At 30.8% G+C, this 23,413-nt stretch overlaps 1 long non-coding RNA gene across 2 annotated transcripts; it reads right to left on the minus strand.

Moving 5' to 3' along the window:
• Positions 1-4,492: 4,492 nt before the first annotated feature.
• On the minus strand, positions 4,493-23,372 carry LOC149060543 (uncharacterized). 2 transcript variants are annotated; one of them, XR_016189680.1, is made up of 5 exons: positions 23,158-23,372; positions 22,527-22,573; positions 13,639-13,736; positions 4,744-4,927; positions 4,493-4,684 (listed from the first exon to the last, which is right to left on the minus strand). It is a non-coding gene; the product is annotated as an uncharacterized LOC149060543 (long non-coding RNA). The 2 variants fall into 2 exon arrangements; XR_016189679.1 differs by lacking the exon at positions 22,527-22,573.
• Between the last annotated feature and the right edge of the window lie 41 nt (positions 23,373-23,413).

A 23,413-nucleotide genomic window follows, 5' to 3' on the forward strand; every position in this document is an offset into this window, starting at 1 on the left:
ATTTTATACTAATATGTATATAGGAGATAAGATATCATTCGATAAGTATTTCAGGACTTCAGGTCACTTAAATGTTAATATGTAAAAAACACGACACATTTACTAAAAAAAAAAAAAATATTAAATTGTAATGAAATTATTATTTTACATGAATTTTAAAAAGTAATTGGGTTAGAAATATAAATCAGGTTATGGTAATATGGTGTATAATAATTAATAATTTTTATGCCTTATGGCCTATGGGTTCGTTAGTATTTTTAAGCAAACATGAGCTTTAATAAATAAATAGGTTGCAGCTCGTGATCTAGCAGTCACGTTTCACGCGCTAGTGAGTAAGAAATACATGGACGACAATTAAACAATTTACGCAACGACTTTAAACAACATGACGGTCTGTGCAATAATAATGTACCTCTCCAGCGATCACTACGCGGCCAGTACGCGCGGACCACGTACATTTCCCCAACCCCACCCATTTCGATTCCTGCCACAATCCCCAGAATTCCTGCTCAAATACCGCCCCCGCAATTACTGAAAAATTCCGGGTGGGGCGGGATTATGATGGGCAATGATTATATTGTTTTTATTGCATTAAATCGTGCCATTAATTCTATAAACAATAAAATGTTGTGTCCTGATAATTTACAATGTCAAATATATCAATTTAATGAGGTAAACGTTCCATTTTCTTCATACAAATTTATTCATTTAATATACAAAGATTTTTTATATGAAATAATAAATTATATTAATTATAAAATTATAAATACGACGTGTATATATTATAATTTAATTGATGAAGTCTTAAAAAACCTAAAAAGAGTATAATTATATGATAAAAAAGAGGTTATCTTATCTTTTATTTATAAACCTAATGGTTTTAATCAATGATATCTGTTATATTATTTTGGTAAATTTAAAGTTATAATGTACACAACTCTGCCTATTATGGGGGCAACAATTTTTTACAAAAACCAAAAAACCATACCTGATAAATTGTTTGTAATTTAAAAAGTATTAAATAAAGTTTTATTCATTCATATAATATGTTGTAGATAATATTATATGCATATTATAAGTTAAAGTTAAAAGTTAAAAAAAAACATTCTGTTAATCAAATATTTTTGTTTTTAGTTAAAATAATTGTATAGAAAAAGTTGACAACTGACTTGAGGAAACTTGAGGTTTTACAAATCAGTTACCAATTTGTAATTATTCGTAAACACGAATATATCATTTTTAACTCAAGTATAACCACCTAATTAATAATTTACGTTTAATAATAAAAAATATTAATTATAAAATTATAAATATGTATAAACATGGAGCACTAAATATTGGCGTTGGAAAAAATTAAAAAAGTTAATTTCCGACTAGGGGTGGGGCTGGGGAAACGTTTCTCCCGCCCCACCCGGAGTTTTTCAGTTATTGCGGGGGCGGTATTTGAGCAGGAATTCTGGGGATTGTGGCAGGCATTGGCAGGAATGGAGCACTAAATATTGGCGTTGGAAAAAGTTAAAAAAGTGAATTTCCGACTATGAGTGGGGCTAGGGAAACGTTTCTCCCACCCCACCCGGAGTTTTTCAGTAATTGCGGGGGTGGTATTTGAGCAGGAATTCTGGGGATTGCGGCAGGAATTGGCAGGAATGGAGCACTAAATATTGGCGTTGGAAAAAATTAAAAAATCAAAATGGGTGGGGTTGGGGAAATGTACGTGCGCGGACCGCGTCGTGTAGACTATGGGCGTGGTTACTGACTGCCGCGACGGCGGCAATACGGCACACAACGTCATCTCTTGAGCGTTATATGTTTTTCACTTTTACCAGAACAGCCTTTTAAGGTTTTAAATAATGCACTTTAGGTATGATGAGAATAAGGAACAGCATGGTCAGGATAGAATTCGTTCGCACTCGCCGCGTTCGTCGCGTTTACGTAGGACACAGCGTAACCATGGTGCGAGACAGAGCTTTGTTTGGGCGAGCATCGACAGCACAGTAATTTTTAGCTGCTATTGCAGCCCTAACTGCACGCTACAAGAGTTCAACATTTTCCACAGTGGTCTCGAAGCGTCCATCCACCTACAACTCAGCAGACAGTTAAACCTCATGGTGGCTGCTGATTTAAATGTTCACTCTGCCGAATGGGGATCGACTAAGGAAGATACGAGAGGGTCGCTATTATCGGACCTCGTGTCCACCCCTTGGTATGGTTGTCTGCAAGGGCGTCAGTCGTTTCCGCCAAAAAACTCGATTTTCGTTTCCGCCAATCATCGTTTCCGCCAAAACGAAAAAGGTTAGATTTTCATTTCCGCCAAATCTATTTTTACCTACCTATCTAAATTATAGTTTGAGAATCATTTAGAGTTACCCATGGGCCACCACGAGGAGGCGGTTCTCATTGACCCCCAAAAAATTGTTTGACTTAATTTTTTGATTAAAACTAAAAAAACTGAATTTGAATTAAATTAAGTCGATCTTTATTAAATTTGTGTTACACTATATGTATATATAAATATATAGTAAATCAATTATTTTTGATAGGTATATACTTCTATAATTAATTATTAATTATTATTTTGAATAATTGTTGCATACCTTTTTTTTTAAATATCATTCTTGAAATTGTTTTATTATTGTATTCGTCTATTGCGTTTGTTGTACTCATCAATCGTTTTTTTTTAAATATTACATCTAATATTTTTTTGTATACCTAAGTTACAACTGTTAATTTGAATGTATACATTGTTTTGAACATTCGAAATTAAAATTTTTTAAATTGTATTAATATATGGATGTGATTTATAAAATTGTTCATTAAAATGTGCATGAAAGTACACGTAATTTCGTCCAAGTTTTTGCCACAGTACTGACAGTCGACCGATCCGATTACAGAACTATCCGATCTCTATTGATATATCCACACGTAATATAGATTAAATCGATTTATATTTATTCCTAACAATGTAGGTATTTCTACGTTTAAAATCAAATATCGATAGCACTACAGATAGACCCGGGGTTCTCAAACTTCAGCTCAATAATATAGGTAGAAATAGATTTGGCGGAAATGAAAATCTAACTTTTTTCATTTTGGTGGAAACGATGATTGGCGGAAACGATGACCGCCCGTCTGCAATAGGGGTTCTGTACCCACATATAGAAGGGTGAATGCAAGTTCAACGAAATTGTTTGTTATATATTATATAACATATTCAAGTTTAACTAACACAATCCAGAGGGAGGATTCTGGCAGCAGCTGAAAGGAAGAAGGTCCTATTCACCCAGATGGTGGAGGCTATCATGGGCTGTAAGGAGGAGCTAGAGAGGGCGAGGCAGCAGGCAGTCGCAGTGTTCCCAGTGGGTTAGCAGAACCTCTACCATTAAGTGAACTAGTTAAGTCTTGTTTGTTGTGGGCCAAACCAAGAGTGGTTAGAAACTCTCAACGTTTTTGTTCTGATGTATGTGTAATCTTGTAACGCTTTTATAATTGTTGTCTGTTACAATAAACGATGCGACCAGAGAGGTTAGGTTAGGTAAATCGTTATTAATGAAAGAAAAAATCAATTAATATCATATAAAAGTTTTAAATTTTATAACAAAGCGTACGTAAAATATTTAGACGCCTATAAATGGCAATGTGTCAATAAAAAGTGCACTGCAAAAATTTATGTTGATCGTGATATGAAGATGATCGTAAAAGATGAGAGCTTACATTTTACTTACAAACTTTAAAAAAATTGATTTAAAAATACATAGTCGGCGGAATCGATAGCCGGCGGAATCAATAAATAAAAAAGTTCGGCGGAATCGATAGCCGGCGGAATCAATAAATAAAAAAGCTCGGCGGAGTCGATAGCCGGCGGAATTGATATTAAAACGGCGGAATCGATAAAACCCCGTCAGTGCAGGTAGTCTAAAATCAACCTATCGATTTTGTTTATTTAACTATGTATATTGTATTATTTTATATATATATTAATTCACATTGCATTAGTTTTGCGTCATCATATAACAATACCATTGTATAACTTAAAACTATATTTGACTAAATTAATTATTGAATTATTTTGTAGATAGCTATATTATTATTATTGTAACATTTTATTTATTTTACAATATTGTATTATTTTATATTAAAATTAATTATTTAATTATTTTTTTAAGCATTTGCTGGGTTGAGGTTAAAATTAGAAGGTGTCGGAATCGATAGGTTGTTTTTAGACTACCTGAACTGGTGGAGTCGATACTGGCGGAATCTATAAGTCCCCCGTCGTCATTGGATATTGTGTTGCCTACTGTTGCCTACCCCGTCAGTTTCAGGATTCGCACATTTGGTTGCCTATGTCACTCAAACCAATGTACTGTACACATTATATATAATATTATTTCATAGTATACTAGCTGAATTACCCGTTGTTGCTGGGTTTATGAATTGTTGTTATCTGGTAAGATTGAAAATTGTCTGGTTAAATAAAATAAAATAAGATTGCTTAAAAAAATATGTCATATTATATTAATTCTTTATTAAGCTAATTTTTATCATTAATATAATGTTTCTCTATATTATATTATATTAGCTGTAATTCCTGTTGGTGCCAAAATAACTTAACTCGTGGGCGTACTAACTATGGAGCATTACACATACAATTGGCCATGTGAAAAACAATCTTCTCTTATATCAATCCCTGCAAATTTAAAGATTTGTCATTGTGATTTGTTTATTGTCATGGCAAAATATACGTACTTTTACAGGAAACTGCATTCTTATGAATTGGAAAGGATATTCTGATGGTATCAATGGCATGCGAGGAATAAGAACTGATTCATTATTTGCAGATCCAGTCATAATAATAGCTTCAATCAAATTCTTTTGTAGACCAATAATCCATAGACGTGTCCCATTGCATAATTTTGGTGGACTAAGATTTCTGAAAAGCATAATAGGACAACCAATTTTTAATATTAATAAATGTAGTGAATTCCAGGAGGGTCGAGTGAATTGAGAAATTCAACTGGATAATTAACTGCATCATATACATCGAGTAATGAATTCACTGATCTGTATTCCATATTTTTGCTTTGGAAGAGTCCAATAATATTTTGTTTATGTCTCCTGCAGTATCATTTTTTGATTTCAATATGGCTCTCTCACATAAGCAGTCCATTGATTTATCTTTGATGTTTTCAATACCTGGATATATTTTTTCTGTGAATTCCTTTATATTTTTTACAACAGTAGCTGCTCCGGTCAGCAAAATAATTTTTTCTTCATATTCCAGATATTTTGCATCTTCTATTTTTAATAGTAACTCTTGAAAACTGCTTAGCAGTCCTGACTCCTTTTAAATGTACTCGCATATTTATGGTCAAAGAAACTTTTTCTATTAGACGCCACATATATGAAGACTTGATGGATGTTGCAATTTCATAAGCACGAGTCTTGGTACGACTGGCGGAGTTAGTCGAAAATCTCCAGTCAACAGTACCGTGACTCCTTCCATCTATAAATTTGAATTTTTCAGATCCTTAAAAAAGTTGTTTAAAGCTCCAGTAGATGATCTACTGAGATATTCTCTCTTAACAGACTCTTACACTGTATATAGGTAGTAGAATAAAGACAACCACGTCAAATATGCAGGTGACCACCACTATAGTTCTTGTCAAAAAACAATGGAAACCCCGTCAATATGTGGAAACTATCGTAGTGGCCACCCAGTGAGTTACAGAAGTTGTACTTAATACAAAGCAATTGTAACACTACTCAACTTCCAAGCAATTTAAAAAATTAATATTCCAGGTGAATATCTTTAATAGCACACAAAATGATGTCCATGCCCCCCCTCCAACAAATAAATTCTCAAAAATGTTTATCCAAATATTTAGTACGTAATTTGTATGAATTTGTTTGACGGTTTTTAGAATTTGTACGACACCAGGATTCAAGCAATATCGGAAATATAATAGAAGGGGGCTCCAGCCCCCCCCCCCATTTAAATAATCAAGTATTCATATATATTATACTGCAAAATTCAAGAACTCAATTTGTATAAATTTGTATGACCATTTTTAGAATTTGCATGTGACCCCCTCACTCGGAAAAATCGAAAAGCCCATTTTCACGTACGTGTCCCCCCTCCCGATTTGAAATTTTCAGCTTTTTCCTACGGCAAACTTTTAATCGCCATTTGAATGACCTTTTCAGAATTTTTTTGTGACCCTTTCCCTCAGAACAATCGAAAAAACCCATTTTCCCGTGGCCCCAGCACCCCGACTTTTCCGAGTGAGGGGATCACATACAAATTCTAAAGAAGGTCATACAAATTCATAAGAATGGCGTTTGATGATAATCTCGAGTAGGAAAAAGTTGAAAATTCCAAATGGGGGGGGGGGGATACGGGAAAATGGGTTTTTTCGATTTTTTCGTGGGAGGGGAGCACATCCAAATTTTAAAAATGGTTATACCAATTCATACAAATGGCGTTTGATAATCTTGAGTAGAAAAAAGTTAAGAATTCCGAATCCAGGGTGGGCGGGGGACACGGGAAAATGGGTTTTTACGATTTTTCCGAGTGAGGGGGTCACATACAAATTCTAAAAACCATTAAACAAATTCATACAAATTACGTACTAAATATTTGTAAAAAAATTTACGAGAATATCTTTGTTGGGGGCCCCGGACATGGACGTTACAAAATGAGGTAACTGACAAACGTTCATATGCCACCGCAAACAAAAATAAATTGCAAGATAAACTATTCAACAACACAGATAACGACCTCATGAATACACTCTTACCCTTAATTAATATATTGGTTTCTCAGTTACTGCTGAAAATAATAGAAAATCTACCAGCCATCCTTAATAGTGTACATTTAAACTCAAATAATTGATCCCAATAATACCATTCTATTAAACTGGAACACTAATGGACTAAAAAAATAAGAGGAACACTGTTATGAATACCTAACTATAAATAACTAGTATAGTAGGTACCGGATATAATATAGTGTAGGATTAAACAATGATGTTTGTAAAACAATTAGTATTAAGAAATAAAGATGTTATTATAGTTTAGCATAAATAAAGTACAATCCCAAATCTGAAAGTATGCACTAATTATATAGGAGGGATTGTCCTACTTAAATTTAGATATAAGGTACGATAAGATGATATGAAAAGGAGTTGGAAATGGACAGCACCCAGGATCTATACCTATTCAATTAATAAAACTAACTGATAACTTATTTAGTTCGTGTTTGTTATTTTAAATATATACTTGAGTTCAAAACTCTACGAGTACGACGTACGAGGCTACGGTCAACCGACTTGTAACATTGGTGGCAGCGGAAAAACGAACCATTGTAGCAAACACAGGATTTTTAATTACGCAGTTTTAAGTTTAAATTATTATTGAACGAGTCAAGGCACATCATTCTATTTAAACTTCAGAGCATTCAATTCGAATTTCAGAGCATTCTATTCAGACTTCAGAGCATTCCAGTCTTCAGAGCATTCTATTTTCAACTTCAGGGCATTTCCGGTCAAGTCAATTAAGGAGCATTCCGGACTACCAACTTCGACTATGTTATATGTAATGTTAATGTAAGTTTAATTTTTATAGTTAGAAACACCCATTTTTTTTTTTTTTTTTTTTATGATTGATGAGTGACGATAGTTCTTATACAAAAGACGATAGTAAGGACTTAACTTTTGTACCAGATAAGTCGTTTGAATCCGACGACAGTAGAGCTGGACAATCAACACCAAACAAAAGTAGTAGTATCAGTAGTAGGCAGTTAGTAGATCCACTACCAAGTACAAGCACTCTATTAGGTTTACAGAATCCCGTTAGTGGTCGAAATACTCTAGATCTATCAATTCAACGTAGACGGGTAAAAGTTTCCGCAGGGGTTAGCTCTAATATTCTAGAGAAAACTGTCTCATTTGACTCTAGCACGCAAGTTTATATTTTTTCTCGGGAGTCTAGTCAAGTGGTTTCAGAGTCTGACAACATGAGTTTGATAATTTCTATGGAGGCGGCATTGCGAATCTTACCAAAATTTGAAAATCAAGACTCTGACGGTCTACAAAATTTTATAAGGTCAGCAGAGTTTGCTTTGTCATGTATCGATGAAAGTTTAAGACCCGTGATGTTAGGTGCATGGATTGCAAATTTAACAGCAAAGGCGGCTCAAGTTATTCGGTTTAAAAAAATTAGCACTTGGGAGGAGTTGAAGGCAACTTAAAAAAATTGTTTTGAGCCACGGAATTAACAACAACTCGGCAGAAATTCGATGAGGATGTTGGTACGTTTTATGAGAGATTAGAGAAATTATTTCACTTAACATTAAATGTCCAAACTAAAGATAAAAATACAGAAGTGGCAGAGGTCATAGAACAAATTTTAAAGTCGCAGACATTAAGTATCTTTGTAGAAGGATTGAAACAACCAGTAAAGATGATGGTGAAAGCAAGTCATCCAAGCACAATTGAGGAAGCACTAGCAGAAGCTCAACGAGAGGAAACGTCATATGAATCAGATAAGAAAACACAGTCAAAAATGCCAAAACAAGAAGCAGGGAAAATGTCATGTTTTAATTGTAGGAAAGTAGGCCACACGTTGAAGGTATGTTGGTCAAAGTCAAATCACGAATTTAAAAAAAAAACCGCAAGACAATAAAAAAACTGGGTCACAGATACAGGCCAAAATTCAAAACAAAACAATTGGTCAGCGAATATGCATAAACAAACTGCAGAAAGCAGTACTAGCTATAATAACAAAACAATTTTTTGTAAATATTGTAAGAAACCAGGTCATGAAATTGGAGTATGCAGAAAATTAAAATACAATAATGAGAAAAAAGCAAGTCAAGGAAGTTTTAATGTAGAGCCATCAACTTCGGGAAACGAAACAGGGTCGATTCAGAACGGCGAACGATCGGTCCAGGAAATCAAAGCAACAGCCGTAACATTTTTAGATCATTCAAATTAAAGGCTCAACTTTTTAAAGATCATGATGTTTTATGTCAATCTACAGAATTTGTTAATCAATACTCAAAGTTTTTGGTTGACACAGGTAGCGAAATAAATATAATTAAATTATTATCACTTAAGGACAATGTAAGAGTTAACGAAAAAATTGTATATCGATTAAAAGGTATCAACGAATTTTTCGTTAACACAATCGGTTCAACAAGTTTAACATTGTATTTTGGAAAAGAAAAAAGACAAGTAAGATTTCAAGTCGTAAGTAATAATTTTCCAATACCCCATGATGGAATCTTGGGTAAAGAATTTTTGGAAGACAATAAAATAGCAATTGACTATGCAAAAAAGGAGATAACGTCAACAGTGACTGAAGGCGACTCCACAGTATTAAATCAAAACATTCAAAATATAAACAATGACGACATTGCAATAATACCACCAAGATGTGAAGTGGTAGTTCCAATACAAATTACGGACGATCGAATAAAAGAAAGTGATTCATTAATTATTTATTCACAAGCAGTACAAGATCTAGTTCAATGTGGAAATGTTATAACTACAGTGAAGGATCGACAAATATTAGTAAAAATTGTAAATCAAAATGAAAATTCGATCAAATTACAGGCGGTGGATTTGAACAATCTATTGTACGAGCAGTGGGAAGAAACAAGTTTAAAAGTGTGTACTAAATTACCAGAAGTTCAAAAAAAAGGAGATCGCTTACAGTTATTGGAAAAATCTTTAAGATTGCAGCATCTAAACAAGGAAGAATATCGATCATTAAAGGATATATTTACAGAATATTCTGACGTTTTTTTATTAGAAGGTGGTAAATTAGAGGGAACAGCAGCAATACAACATAGAATTAAAACTTCATCCGATATTCAACCAGTTTATATTAAACCATATAGACTACCGCAAAGTCACAAACAAGAAATATTGATGCAGGTAGATCAGATGGAAAAGGATGGAATTATTACGAAAAGTACTTCACCATGGAACGCCTCATTAATAGTAATACCAAAGAAAACGGATGGTTCGGGAAAGCAAAAGTTTCGAATCTGTGTGGATTACAGGAAATTGAATAGTATTACAATTGGAGATGTATTTCCGATTCCAAATATAAACGATATTTTAGATCAGTTAGGCAATTCTAAATATTATACAACTTTAGATTTAGCTAGTGGATACCACCAGGTGTCAGTACATAAAGATGATAGGGCGAAAACATCATTTTCCACGGATAAAGGTCATTATGAATTTTTTAAGATGCCTTTTGGATTAAAAGGAGCACCAAGTACTTTTCAGAGATTAATGAACATGGTGTTGTTGGGAATAAATGGTATAAAAGCATTCGTTTATATAGATGATGTAATCATATATGCATATGATTTGAAAGATCATAGTGAAAAATTAAAAGAAATCTTTCAAAGGTTTAGGGATTATAATTTAAAAGTACAACCTATGAAGTGTGAATTTCTGCGTCACGAAGTTATATATTTAGGCCATATAATCACAGAACAAGGTTTGAAACCAGATCCGTCAAAATTTTTGAGTGTGAAGAATTTCCCAGTACCAAATAGCCAGAAACAGTTGAAAAGTTTCTTGGGACTGTCCGGTTATTACCGTAGGTTTATAAGAGATTATGGTAAAATTGCAAAACCATTGACTGCATTATTGAAAGATGACATACCGTATGATTGGACAAATACATGTCAACAAGCATTTGAAACATTAAAAAATGCATTAATAAGTGAACCTATTCTTAGTTATCCTAATTTTGAGAAACCGTTTAATGTGACATGCGATGCGAGTAACTTAGCAATTGGAACGGTTCTATCTCAAGGTCTAATAGGGCAAGATTTACCAATTGTTTATTCATCAAGAGTACTAAACAAAGCGGAACAGAATTACTGTACTACAGAAAAAGAATTATTAGCCATTGTATGGAGTTTAAAACAGTTAAGACCTTATTTGCTAAGGAGGAAATTTTATATAGTAACGGATCATCAGCCGCTAAGATGGTTGGTTAATCACAAGAATCCAGGATCGCGACTAATGCATTGGAGACTAGCAATGGAGGAGTATGAGTATGAGATTACCAGGAATATTGAATACGAATGCTGACGCCCTCAGTAGAATACCTCAAATTATGCAGATTGAAGGAGAACAATTAGTAATAAGTAATAAAACATATAATGAATACATGGATTATGTAAAGACAAATTTAGTTCAAAATTTAAATATTATGGAAGTAGCTGGAAATATTTTCGAAGATGATCAGGCAAGTCTCGTACATCATATATCACAGGAATTAACTTTGAAAGAGGGTTTGTCACTTGAATTCCGACTTCGATTTGGGAATCTAGAAAATAATCAAAATAAAGAAATTACAGATTTATTGTATCTAAAAGAAGGTAACCGTTACATAATATATATGGTACTATCAGAGAAAGAAAAAAGTCAAATTACTTATGGAAACGTGTATCATTGTTTGCAAAATTTGAGAATATTTTGTTTAAACAATCAAATAACAGATTTAGCTTTATCAAAAACAGGCGATCAAATTTTCCAACTAGATTGGGCAACAGTAAGAATAATGTTAAGATATCTATTTAAAGGTACCAAGATAAAACTTAGAATATTTACACCAAATGAACTTACGGATAAGGAAAAAAATATTATTATTAGGGAAATGCATGAGAATCCTTTGGCAGGACACAGAGGAATTACGAACACTATAAAAAAAATTTAAAAAGTATATAATTGGCCAGGGATGTTGAAGGAAGTAACAGATTTTGTTAAAAAATGTCAGTCATGTCAAAAGAATAAAACGTCAAACAAACATACAAAACAACCAATGGTTATCACTTCAACAGCAGATAAGCCATTTCAGAAAATATTTATGGACATAGTAGGACCACTTCCCACTACACATAAGGGAAATAAATATGTACTTACAATGCAAGATGACTTAACGAAATTTAGTATTGCAACATCTATGGTATGCCATGAAGCTAATACTGTAGCGCATAATTTTGTAACGTCATTTGTTTGTATACATGGAATTCTAGAATCCATAGTATCCAATCAAGGAACGGAATTTTTAAGTAAAATCTTTTTGGAAGTATGTAAACTATTGAAAATTTCCAAGTTTAACACAACGCCATATAGACCACAAAGTAATGGAGCATTAGAACGAAGCCATTCAACATTAGGAAACTATTTACGTCATTATGTCGACAAAAATCTAGCAAATTGGGACGAATTTATTCCATATGCAATGTATGTATATAATACAACTGAGCATGAAACAACAAAATTCCAACCATATGAACTACTCTATGGTTTTCCAGGGAAAATACCTACATAGTTAAAAAAGAAACCAGAACCGAGATATAATTATGAAGATTATAATTTTGAAGTTAAGCAAAAATTTCAACAAATTCACGAAATTGCAAAACAACGTATAGGAAATTCTAAAGAAAATACAAAATCACGTTATGATAATAAAGTTAATCCACTGGAGTTAAAAATAAATGATAAGGTTTGGCTTATGGAAAAACAACAAAAAAATAAGTTAGCACAAAAATGGCTAGGACCATACACTATAGCAGAAATTAACAGTAGTGAGAATGTAATAATTATTAGAGGAGGAAAATTAATTAAAGTACATAAAAATCTACTGAAATTATGAAATCAGTAAAGTAAAGACAAAATATTTATCAATGACAAATTGTGATTACAGGTTATTAAGCATACAACCTGGCATGTCAACAAATGTATCAGAAAAATATCATATACAAAACATTTAATCACCATCAGGAATTTTTTTTAACTATTTAACAAGGATAAAAACAACAAATACAAAATGGAAACTGTCAGTTTATGTAAATTTGACCACTTATGATGATAACTTTGAACAAATAAAAAAATTTCAGAAAGAAACGTTAATGCATTGTGTAAAAATTGCTAGAAATACAGAAACAGTTCCGTTAGAACATGTACTAATCTGGTCGTATCTATGTGAACAGTTTAATACAACAACAACGTCATATATTCATGATATAGAGAAAATGAGACAACAAATAAACTATGCAATCAACAAAAGTGAACGTCAGAAAAGAGGATTGTTAAACGGAATCGGTAGATTGTCAAAAACATTATTTGGAATATGTTCAGATGAGGATTATGAATTTTTTGATAAAAAAATTGGGGTACTACATGAAATACAAATTGGAATTATTCATGATATGCAACAGCAAACACGAATAGTACAATCAACAGTACATAATTTGGACACAGAAATGGATAAAATACAACAAAGTGAAACGTTGCTAATACAAAATATAAATAAATTGGAGAGCAAGGCAAATAGAACAGAAAAAAGAATAAATTAAATGGAAATTAGACAAATAATGAGTGAGAAAACTGTGGCAATAAATGTTCTTTTAACGCAGCATTCGTTTCAAACGCATAACTTAATAGCAATCATAAATACAGCGCAATTAGGGCATATGCATTCGAGCATTATTTCTCCAAAAGATTTTGTAGCAGAGTTGCAACAGGTTAGAATACAATTGGACACAAAAGAGAATTTTGCAGAACAAGTGACATTACAGAATATTAATAAATTAATGCAAATGAGTACCTTACAAGTGTTGAGAGTAATGGATACATTAGTTTTTATAATATCCATCCCGATCGTCACCACTAGAGAATATCGACTATATGAAGCAATTCCATTACCTGTAAGACAAAATAATTCAGTATACGTATTAATTCAGCCAAAAAATAAATACTTAGCCCTAAAACTAACTGATAACTTATTTAGTTCGTGTTTGTTATTTTAAATATATACTTGAGTTCAAAACTCTACGAGTACGAGGCTACGGTCAACCGACTTGTAACAACACTATACTAGCCTTTCTTAATCGCCATAACATAGATATCGCTTGTATTACAGAAACACATTAATCAAAATTAAATTCCCTGGTTACACAATACACCTCGCAGACCACGTTACACAATCATGAACAATGCCACAATGAGTGGAGTTGCTATTATTTCGATGCAACTATGTATAATGTATATGAACCGCAATGCCTCAAAAAGTAGACTTACACAAAACGCTGTGCCTACAAATTATTCAATTGGTAATTACATTAAATAAATTACTTAGCTATATAGCCTATAATATTATATATACCATAGTACCAACTACCAGTGGCGTCATTTAAGTTTTTATTAGACTAGGGCAACCACTCACTGATTTGCCGACTCAAAATTTTTTCACACAGATTCACATATGTTATGGACGCGCACTTAGCGATTCCACACAAATAAAATAACACGAGTTTAAATTACTTTGGCTCAAAATAATATTCTTTATTTGATTGTAATACGTTTAATTATATGAAAACACTCTGCAATGGTCTGTAATGGTCTGTCGTAACACCAACACTCAAACACTGACTGCTACGTGTGCGAGTCTCCGCATACGAGCTGGTCGCCCGTTCCCAAGGGTTTATTCAGCAGATTCCTTAGACCAGTCGTATGGAGAAGGAGTACTACTCGCCTGTTGTCACACACGTATCAGTTTACAATATAAATAATAATAATAATAATAATGTTACAACAGTATTCAGTGGTTCTTAACACATAGAATAAAATCCATAGTACGTGAGGGGGGAGGGGGTAAATTTTCAGCTATTTTAACATCACATACCAGATTTTAAAGTATTATAATGTTATGGTCTCACCGGGTTGATCCGCCGAAACCAGGTATCGTTGAGTTCGTCAATTCGGAAGTCTTTCGACAAGGAAGATGAGATGTGATAATACACTGATAGGTTTAGTTATTTAAGTAAAATAATTTATTGAAGACAAAAATTACTACACACTATGTTTAACTGACGCAGACATACATAGACTGACTCGCCCATACGGGACGGTATTCCATTGTACGTATCTCTAATGTCAAGTCAGCGTTCTTTCCCCACATTACAAATTGTTCATATGATATAATATTATAATGCTAAACTATATAATAATAATAATAATAATAAGCGGGGCTCATAACAATAATAATAAACATTTTTGTGACATATTTAATAGAATGACGAATAGTACAATTATTGAGAAATGTGATAATAAATAGGTTATAGCATTAATTATAATAAAATAAAATATAAAAATAATACTAATACATTTTTTAATAATTTATTTTATAATGAATGGTTATAGGTTAAAAATATTTACTGTCATAGTTAAATACTCAACACCATAATAAAATACGCCTATTTTAGCATTCTCGACATCTTAATTAATAATATAATAAAAAATTTCATTAAAAAATACAAAAAAAAAACAAATTTATTTTTAGATTCTGAACGGTGTGATGAATGTATTGATTATACAATGATGTGTGTTTTTTTTTGTGTCTGTGTACAGCATAGTGCATAGGGATCCCAGATTTATATTTTTAAAATACGGGACATTTTTTTTAAAATCATATCTATATACTTCAATACTTGTCATTTGCATTTGCATTGGTGTTAATTTGGGGAGGTGGAGAGGGAACTTATGTTAGCAATTAACATATTTTACATATTAAATTTGAGCCATTTGGCCTAGAAGTAACGTTTAATTTTACTCAGTAATATACTATAAAATATAAAGTTAAACACAATATTAAATAGTAGAAACAAATATAAATTATAATTACTATTAAAAACAAATATTATGGTGACTTTCCTATAATACAATTTAAAAAAAGAATTGAACTGAAACAAAAATTATTAATTTATAACAAAATATATCAAGGTGACTTTTTTATGATAAATGTATAATAAAAAATAAATTAAAAGTTAAATAAAAATTTTAATAATGTAGGAAAATTTAGTTTTACTTATTTGTATACATTATTAATTTATAATATAATATATTAGGTGACTTTCCTCTGATAAAATTATAATAAAAAAAAATATACCAATACCAACAAAAAAATCATAAGAGATAATTTTAATTTTTTTTATAATCCAATAACTATTTATTATCATTTGAATTCGATAGTAAAGTTTATCAATAATTTAAAATTTAAAAAATTTCATTTTTAAAATAAGGTACATACGAGACGGATTATCCAAAATACGGGACAAAAGTGTTATTTTTCAACTTTTGTTGGGACACCGGGACACTTCCTTCAAATACGGGATAGTCCCATAAAATACGAGACGTATGGGATCTCTAGTACAGCATAACTATAGTCGAAATAATGCCACAATTTCAAACTTTGGGGGGTGGTTTCCGATGGAAAAGTGAATATCCTTGGTGCATTATAGAGGTCAAAAGTAAACATTTTCCAACAGTCTTCAAAAAAATCGAGAAAACAAAAAAAAGTGACAGAAAAACGGGAATTTTTACGCAAAACCAGTTTTCGACCAAATCGATTAAATTATATGGTTGAAATTCAAAAACTAATCACTGTAAATACTTGAAATTTTCACCGATTGTTTAAAATATAATAATTCTTGCTTGAACAAAGTAGGTACGTACTTTGTAGGGCGCCAACTGCCAGAGTCTAGTGTCTAAAATCTAAATGCGTGAGCGCCAAGTACCAACTGTCCCACTTGTACACGGCGGCTGTTCTATTATCAGTAATATTATAATTGATAAAATAATTATAAATTTATTTATTAATCAAAATATCAATATTATATGATTGAATGATTCATTACAATAATGGCCTTAACGAGCTAAATATAAAACTTCTTAAAGTTGTTGTAAATGTTAGACTGGGCAAATACCCAAGTTGCCCCCCCCCCCCCACTACCAGGTGGCAAGTAGTTATTTGAGATTCTGAATGAAGTGATGGATATATTGATTCAAATTTTTTACGAAATATGTCAAAATCGTGAAAAATTACAAGCTTAGATTACAATAATTATAAAAAAAACTTGAACGTTAACCGATTCACTCGTAAAACAGCGATTTACTATCAAATAATTTTAGATTTTTTTCATTGTTAAAAATTACTAGTCGTAGAAACTTAAAACATACACCAGTTGTTTAAATTGGTATTTTCTGTAGATGATTTAATTTTAGGGTAGTTATACTGTAGTATAAAATGCACTTAAAATAGTTATTAATTTAATATTTATATTTATATTGATATTATAGAATATTATACATTACATTTTACATGCATAAAAATGTGTTTATTTAATATATATATAGGTATATGTTACGGTAAAAGTACGAATACCGGTAAATCCTAGATTTCGCCGACTACTGTTGGTAAAACCTATGATACACAACATCGTTTGGTCAAACCCCGAATGATTTTTGTAGTTCGAACTTTTACAAACGAGATTTGGTATATCTTAGGATAAACAATCAGTGTTAGGAAAAGTCCAAAAAGTTTTACTAAAGTTATTCATTATTATTATTATTATTTAAGTATATTAGGTAGGTACTACATCAATGACTAATATATTAAATACAAACATTTATATTATTGTTATATATTCCAGGTATCAAATTTGCACAGAGGTATACTAGACCTAGTCTTCTCAAATGAGACAAGACTATCTGTCGTTAAATCTGATGTTGTTACTGGTGCCTGCGATGCGTATCATTCTGCATTAAAAATCAAATTTGCTATGAACAGTGAACTGCCTCTCGTTTATAATACTCATGAATACTTTGACTTGCGTCATGTTAATTATACTAAAATATCTGTATTTCTTATTTCGTTCAATTGGTTGGAAACTATTAGGTTACCTACTTGATTTTAATTCTTCTACTGATGCACTGTATGATGCTTTACATTTTTGTGTGTTAAATTTCGTTCCTAAAGTGATATATGTTTTTTAAAGATCTTAAGTCAATTGTTTTTCAAACTGCTATTCCTGATAGTAGATTCCTTATTTTTGTGGATGATTTCAAATTTTTTAGAAGAATTGATTCGTTTGCTGACTGTTTAACTCATCAAGACGAATTTAAAACACTTGTGTTGTGGTTTAAATCTATTGGGTTACAATTTAATATTGACAAATGTAAGTCTATGTATTTTACTGTAAAATTAAGTCTCGTTTAAACCCAACCCATTCAAAAAAATGTCTTGTCATCTTGCACTACAGATTATTAGCAACAGTGTCGCATCTGCTATAAAAAAGTGTGTCCATACAAAAGAATTAAAATCTCAAACTGCTTTCAACACTGATGATTTTTTGGTGGAATCAATTAATACATTTGATTGTGAAAGAGTCAACAGCTGAATGACAAAAACCCTAACCGAAGGCCGATGAGTGTTCAAAATCGACAAATATTTGAAAATATTAATAAAACAATTTCAACATTCAAAGTAGCAAAAAAGTTACGTCACGAAAATAATATAATATCAGGACCACCCTGTTTTACAAGAATGATATTGTCTTTAAATGTTTAATACTATTATACCTTATACGAAACAGAAAAAATATATAATTGAATCATCGGACAGAAAAACATTTTTTTTATTCACTGGAAGATTAAACCAAAACCCACTTGAAAACATGTTGTCAATAATCAGACAAAAAATGGGTATAACAGAAATCCGATTGCTCGACTATTTCGAACCTGTTTTGCAGCATCTATTAATTTACATAAATGAAAACATCGGAAAAATGTAACTGTGAAAATGATGAAAGTTTAACTGTTGATTTATTATCAGGCATTTAAACCGAAACAAATATAAATTATCAATTAATAGAAAAAAAATGAAGAAATACAGGTGGATAATTCAGGTTAAAAAAAGGTAGAACATTTTTAAATGAAATTATTGATTCAAAATTAACATGGTTATATAATTTATAGATATATCTCAAGATTCTGAAATAAATAATTCAAATGATGCAAAGGATGTATTAGTTCAGTCAGCAGTGATGGTAAATTCATTAGAGGAAAAGGATAAAGAAAGATTGTTACTTTTAAAGTCTTTAAGTGACACAAGATGGGCATGCCATTCTGAGGCTTGCCGTGCACTCACTATTAATTATAAAATTATATTAACTGTACTTTTTGAAATATCTGATAGAAAAAATGAAAATGGGTATACAAAATATAATGCAAAGGTGTTGCTGAAAAAAATGTTGAAAAAAGAAACGGGCTATTTGTGTCTATTTTGGAATAATATTATTACAACATTCAGTAGTGGCGCACACCGGGGGGGGGGGGGTCATGGGTGTCGACTGACACCCCTCAGAGGATTGGTGGGTGACTGAGTGAGTGTGACTGGTTCTGGGTGAATTCGGATGTTATTTTGATAAATATTTGTTTAATTTAATATTAATTGTATAAAGAGTATAAACTCAGATTTTACTTGTGGGGTGGGTGGGTACCGCGAGATATATATTTTCGACACCCTTGTGAAAAATCTACTGTGCATCACTGATGTGAGCATGGGAATAAAGTATCAATTGATTTACTAAGCAAAAGCAATGATATTTTAAAAGCTGTGAATTTGTTGAAAAGTTTAAAAAATGTTGTCGCAATTTTAAGGGATTCAAACAGGGTCTATGAACGTAGGGTTGGAGAGTTTTATTCCCAAATAAGCATCATACAGGGACAGATTGGGATCAAAATTTGGCCCAGGAATTTTCGTGATTTTTATATATGTTGTAAAAATTGAAACTTTGAATGCTTATAAAAAAAAATTGTGACTATGAATTTCTTTAATTTTTCAACTGCTATTGTAACAATATGTTAAGAGCCTTGTATTAAATTTTCAAGCTTTTCTGCCAAACAAATAAATTTTTATCGATATTAATTTTAAAAAAACTAATAATGATTGAAAATTTCAAATGCCTATGAATAGTTAAACTTAGTCGAAAATTTTTGAAAATTGAACTGTGGATAGAATATACTTATATAAACATTCGGTGAAAATTTCATGTATCTATGGTCATTTGTTTTAAAATTACATCAAAAACCAAGATCGATTTTGTCGAAAAATTAGTGTGCGTAAAATTTCCCGTTTTTCCCTTAATTTTTAGTTTGTTTTTCTAGATTATTTAGAAAAGTATTAAGAATTTTTCACTTTTGACCTTCTAAAGTACCAACTAGATTCACTTTCTGATCGAATGAGGTACTGAAGTCAAAAATCGAAGCACTTTTACTGCCCCAAAACGTGTTGTCAGACACAAAAAAAAAAAAACACATAATGTAAAATCAATACATTCGTCGCTCCGCTCAGAATCTAAAATAAATATATAATATTACATTTGTATGTAATAACAATAAGTAATGTGATGTTTTGAGCAAGCCCTTATTCCACATTACAGTAAATTAAATACATTAAAATAATATGAAAAAAAAACAATAATTTACATACTTAAGAGGACGTTTCACCCGCATGTGTTGTCTCCGTCTTACAAGTGCGTAACATTGCAAAAACTGTTTTGCGCGGGAAAGAACCGAGAAAGATACAGTTATAACTAAGAAACGAAATTTTCACCACATAAAAAGGAGATTTTTTTCTGTGCAATATCGTTTTTATTTTTTCGATATCACTTATACAAAAAAAATTCTTATTGTTTTATAATACATTAATTTTGCGTTTTTTAAGCACGAATAACTTTTTTTGTAGTTCTGATATCGAAAAAATAAAAACGATATTGCACAGATAAAATTCTCCTTTTTATGTGATGAAAATTTCATTTCTTAGTTATAACTGTATCATTCTCGGTTCTTTCCCGCGCGAAACAGTTTTTGCAATGTTACGCACTTGTAAGACGGAGACAACACATGCGGGTGAAACGTCCTCTTAATATAGGTAATTTAAATTTATTTTTATTTATTTACTGATATTATGTATTATTATTTTCATGCATTTTGTACACTTAAAATGAGTTTTATATAAAAAAATAATTTTTTTTTCAACAAAAATTATATTTCACAAATTTTTTTAAAGAACCTTTAAATTTGTTAAATAGAGGTTCTACTTTATTTAAACAAAATTATTTATTGTAAATACATATTATTATTTTGATAGGTACTATGTATAATTTAGATTTGACTGATTTGGAATTATGTGTGTAGTACAAAAATTTGCATATTTTAGGGATTGGTGGCATATACGCATATATAGTCCTATAAGTTAATACTTATTTTTATTTATTACTGCCATAACCAAAAGAACCAGCACTAAAAGAAGAGTTCATTTTTATTTTTGAATTTCCTGACGAGATAATTATATTACAATATTATAGTTAATAATATTAAATTATAAATATAGCAGTCCTGTAAAGTATTTGAGTAAAAGTATTCAAATACTTTTTTAAGTATTGAATAACTTTTTAAATACTTTCAGCATAAAGTATTTTGAATGGTATTTTAAATACTTTTTTTTGTATTGAGTACTTATTTGTATTGAATACTTTGGTTTTTTTCCGAACAATTTATTTTTATTCGAAATATTTGGCTGAAAAAATATTATTGCCAACTACAATAATTGAATAATAGTTTTATTTAATATTCTGTCTCTGTGTTTCAGTGTTTGTCGAAAAACTCGAAACCCAAAGGTTTCTAAAAATAGATATTTAATAATAATATTTCCTTTTGCATTATTAGATAACTACTAACTAGATGAGTAACTGTTGATAAATGATAATATCTCATACAATGCCTGCCTTAATAGTTATGCGGGATTACGGGAATAATATACATTTTGACACCATGACAAAAAAAAGAAGCAGTATGACGGACCAAAATTTTGAATACATAATGTTTTTAAAATGTAATGAACATTTATTTAATTGATTAATAAAATTAAATTGATTATTATTTATTAACTTACTTTGTGTTTATATTACGTTAATTAGAAATCTAATTTAAAAACAAAAAGTATTTGAAAAGTATTCCAAATACTTTAAAAAAGTATTTGAGTAGTATTTGAAATACTATACAACTGAAGTATTTGAGTAGTATTTTAAATACTTAAAAAAAAATGTATTTGAGTATTTACTCAAATACTTTTTAAAAGTATTTTTTACAGGTCTGAAATATAGGCAGCGGCCCATCGGGAATTTTCCAATTCCCGGTGGGCCAATCCGTCCCTGGTATCATATATAAAGATGAAAATAAAAGAAAAATTATAAAAAAAATACCTGATGGTAACAATAAAACTTTAACTGCATTTAGTGGTGTTGATAAATTTCGGGTTGAAACACATCATGTAATAGTTGATAAATTTTGCTCAGAAGTGGACAAAAGAAAAAATGCATATAGTGTAGTAGTTGAAAATTTTTTATTCTTAACTAGACTACATGTTGAACCTACTATTGATGTTGAGGAAAGTGTTAACAAATTCATTAGTGTATACAAAGATGATGTTGATGATTCAATAAAGTATGAAATAGTACATTTCAAGCAGTTTTGGGATCAGTTAAAACCAACATTTGATGGAAGTGATGTACTCAAGATATTTGAATGGATGACTGAATGTAATGTTATTAATATTTTCCCTAACATTCATATTGCTTTAAGAATATATCTTACCATTCCTGTTGCTAATTGTACTGCAGAGAGAGCATTTTCAAAGTTGGCTAGAATTAAAAATAAAAATAGATCTTCACAAACACAAAAAATAATTTGTCATCATTAATGATTTTATTAACAGAAAATGATGTTCTTCAAAATTTAAGCTTCGATAAAACATTATAAATATTTGCTACTCGAAAAGCTAGAAAAAAAACTTTTACTTAAAAAATACTTAATTTTATTTTTAAATATGTATTTAAAAAAAAATATGTTTTTAATATTTGTATTCTCATTAATTATCATATATTATCATTTATTATTATTATTATCATGTTTAAATAAAAAGGTTTAAATTTGTTTTAGTTTTATTGTATATTTGTATACCTACTATTATAATTTTAAAGAATTGTTTTTATTGATGGGGGCCCACAATCGTGTATTAGCTCCCTAAGGTCTTAATCTGAGCTTGCTATTATCATGTTAAAATAGCCAAAAATTAATATTGCTAATTATCCATAGATGTAGATTAGTCTTATAGGCTAGGACTGTCTTATTGTTTATAAATTTAAAAAAAAATTAAGGATGTCATGTTAGAAACTAAGGTAATAATAAATGAAGTATAAACTAATAATATATCTGATTTTCTTACTTTTTTCGTAATTAGCACGTAATTATTTAGATAACTACTAAAGTATACTAAAATGTATGTTCATTAGGTGGACATCAAGATCCGGATAGTCATGTCTTGTAATCATAGACCTTATACCACAGATTATATAATCTGTGCTTATACTAAAACTGGCCTAGTATATTAAGGTCTATGGCCACTCTATGTTTGTAATAAATAGTTATCCCATAGAGTAATATTACTCTATGAATTATCATCATGACTTATCAGACTTATG

Source organism: Diuraphis noxia, unplaced genomic scaffold (assembly GCF_037042655.1).
Source record: "Diuraphis noxia isolate RWA-SAM2 unplaced genomic scaffold, SU_Dnox_SAM2 contig0001, whole genome shotgun sequence".
NCBI lineage: Eukaryota > Metazoa > Arthropoda > Insecta > Hemiptera > Aphididae > Diuraphis > Diuraphis noxia.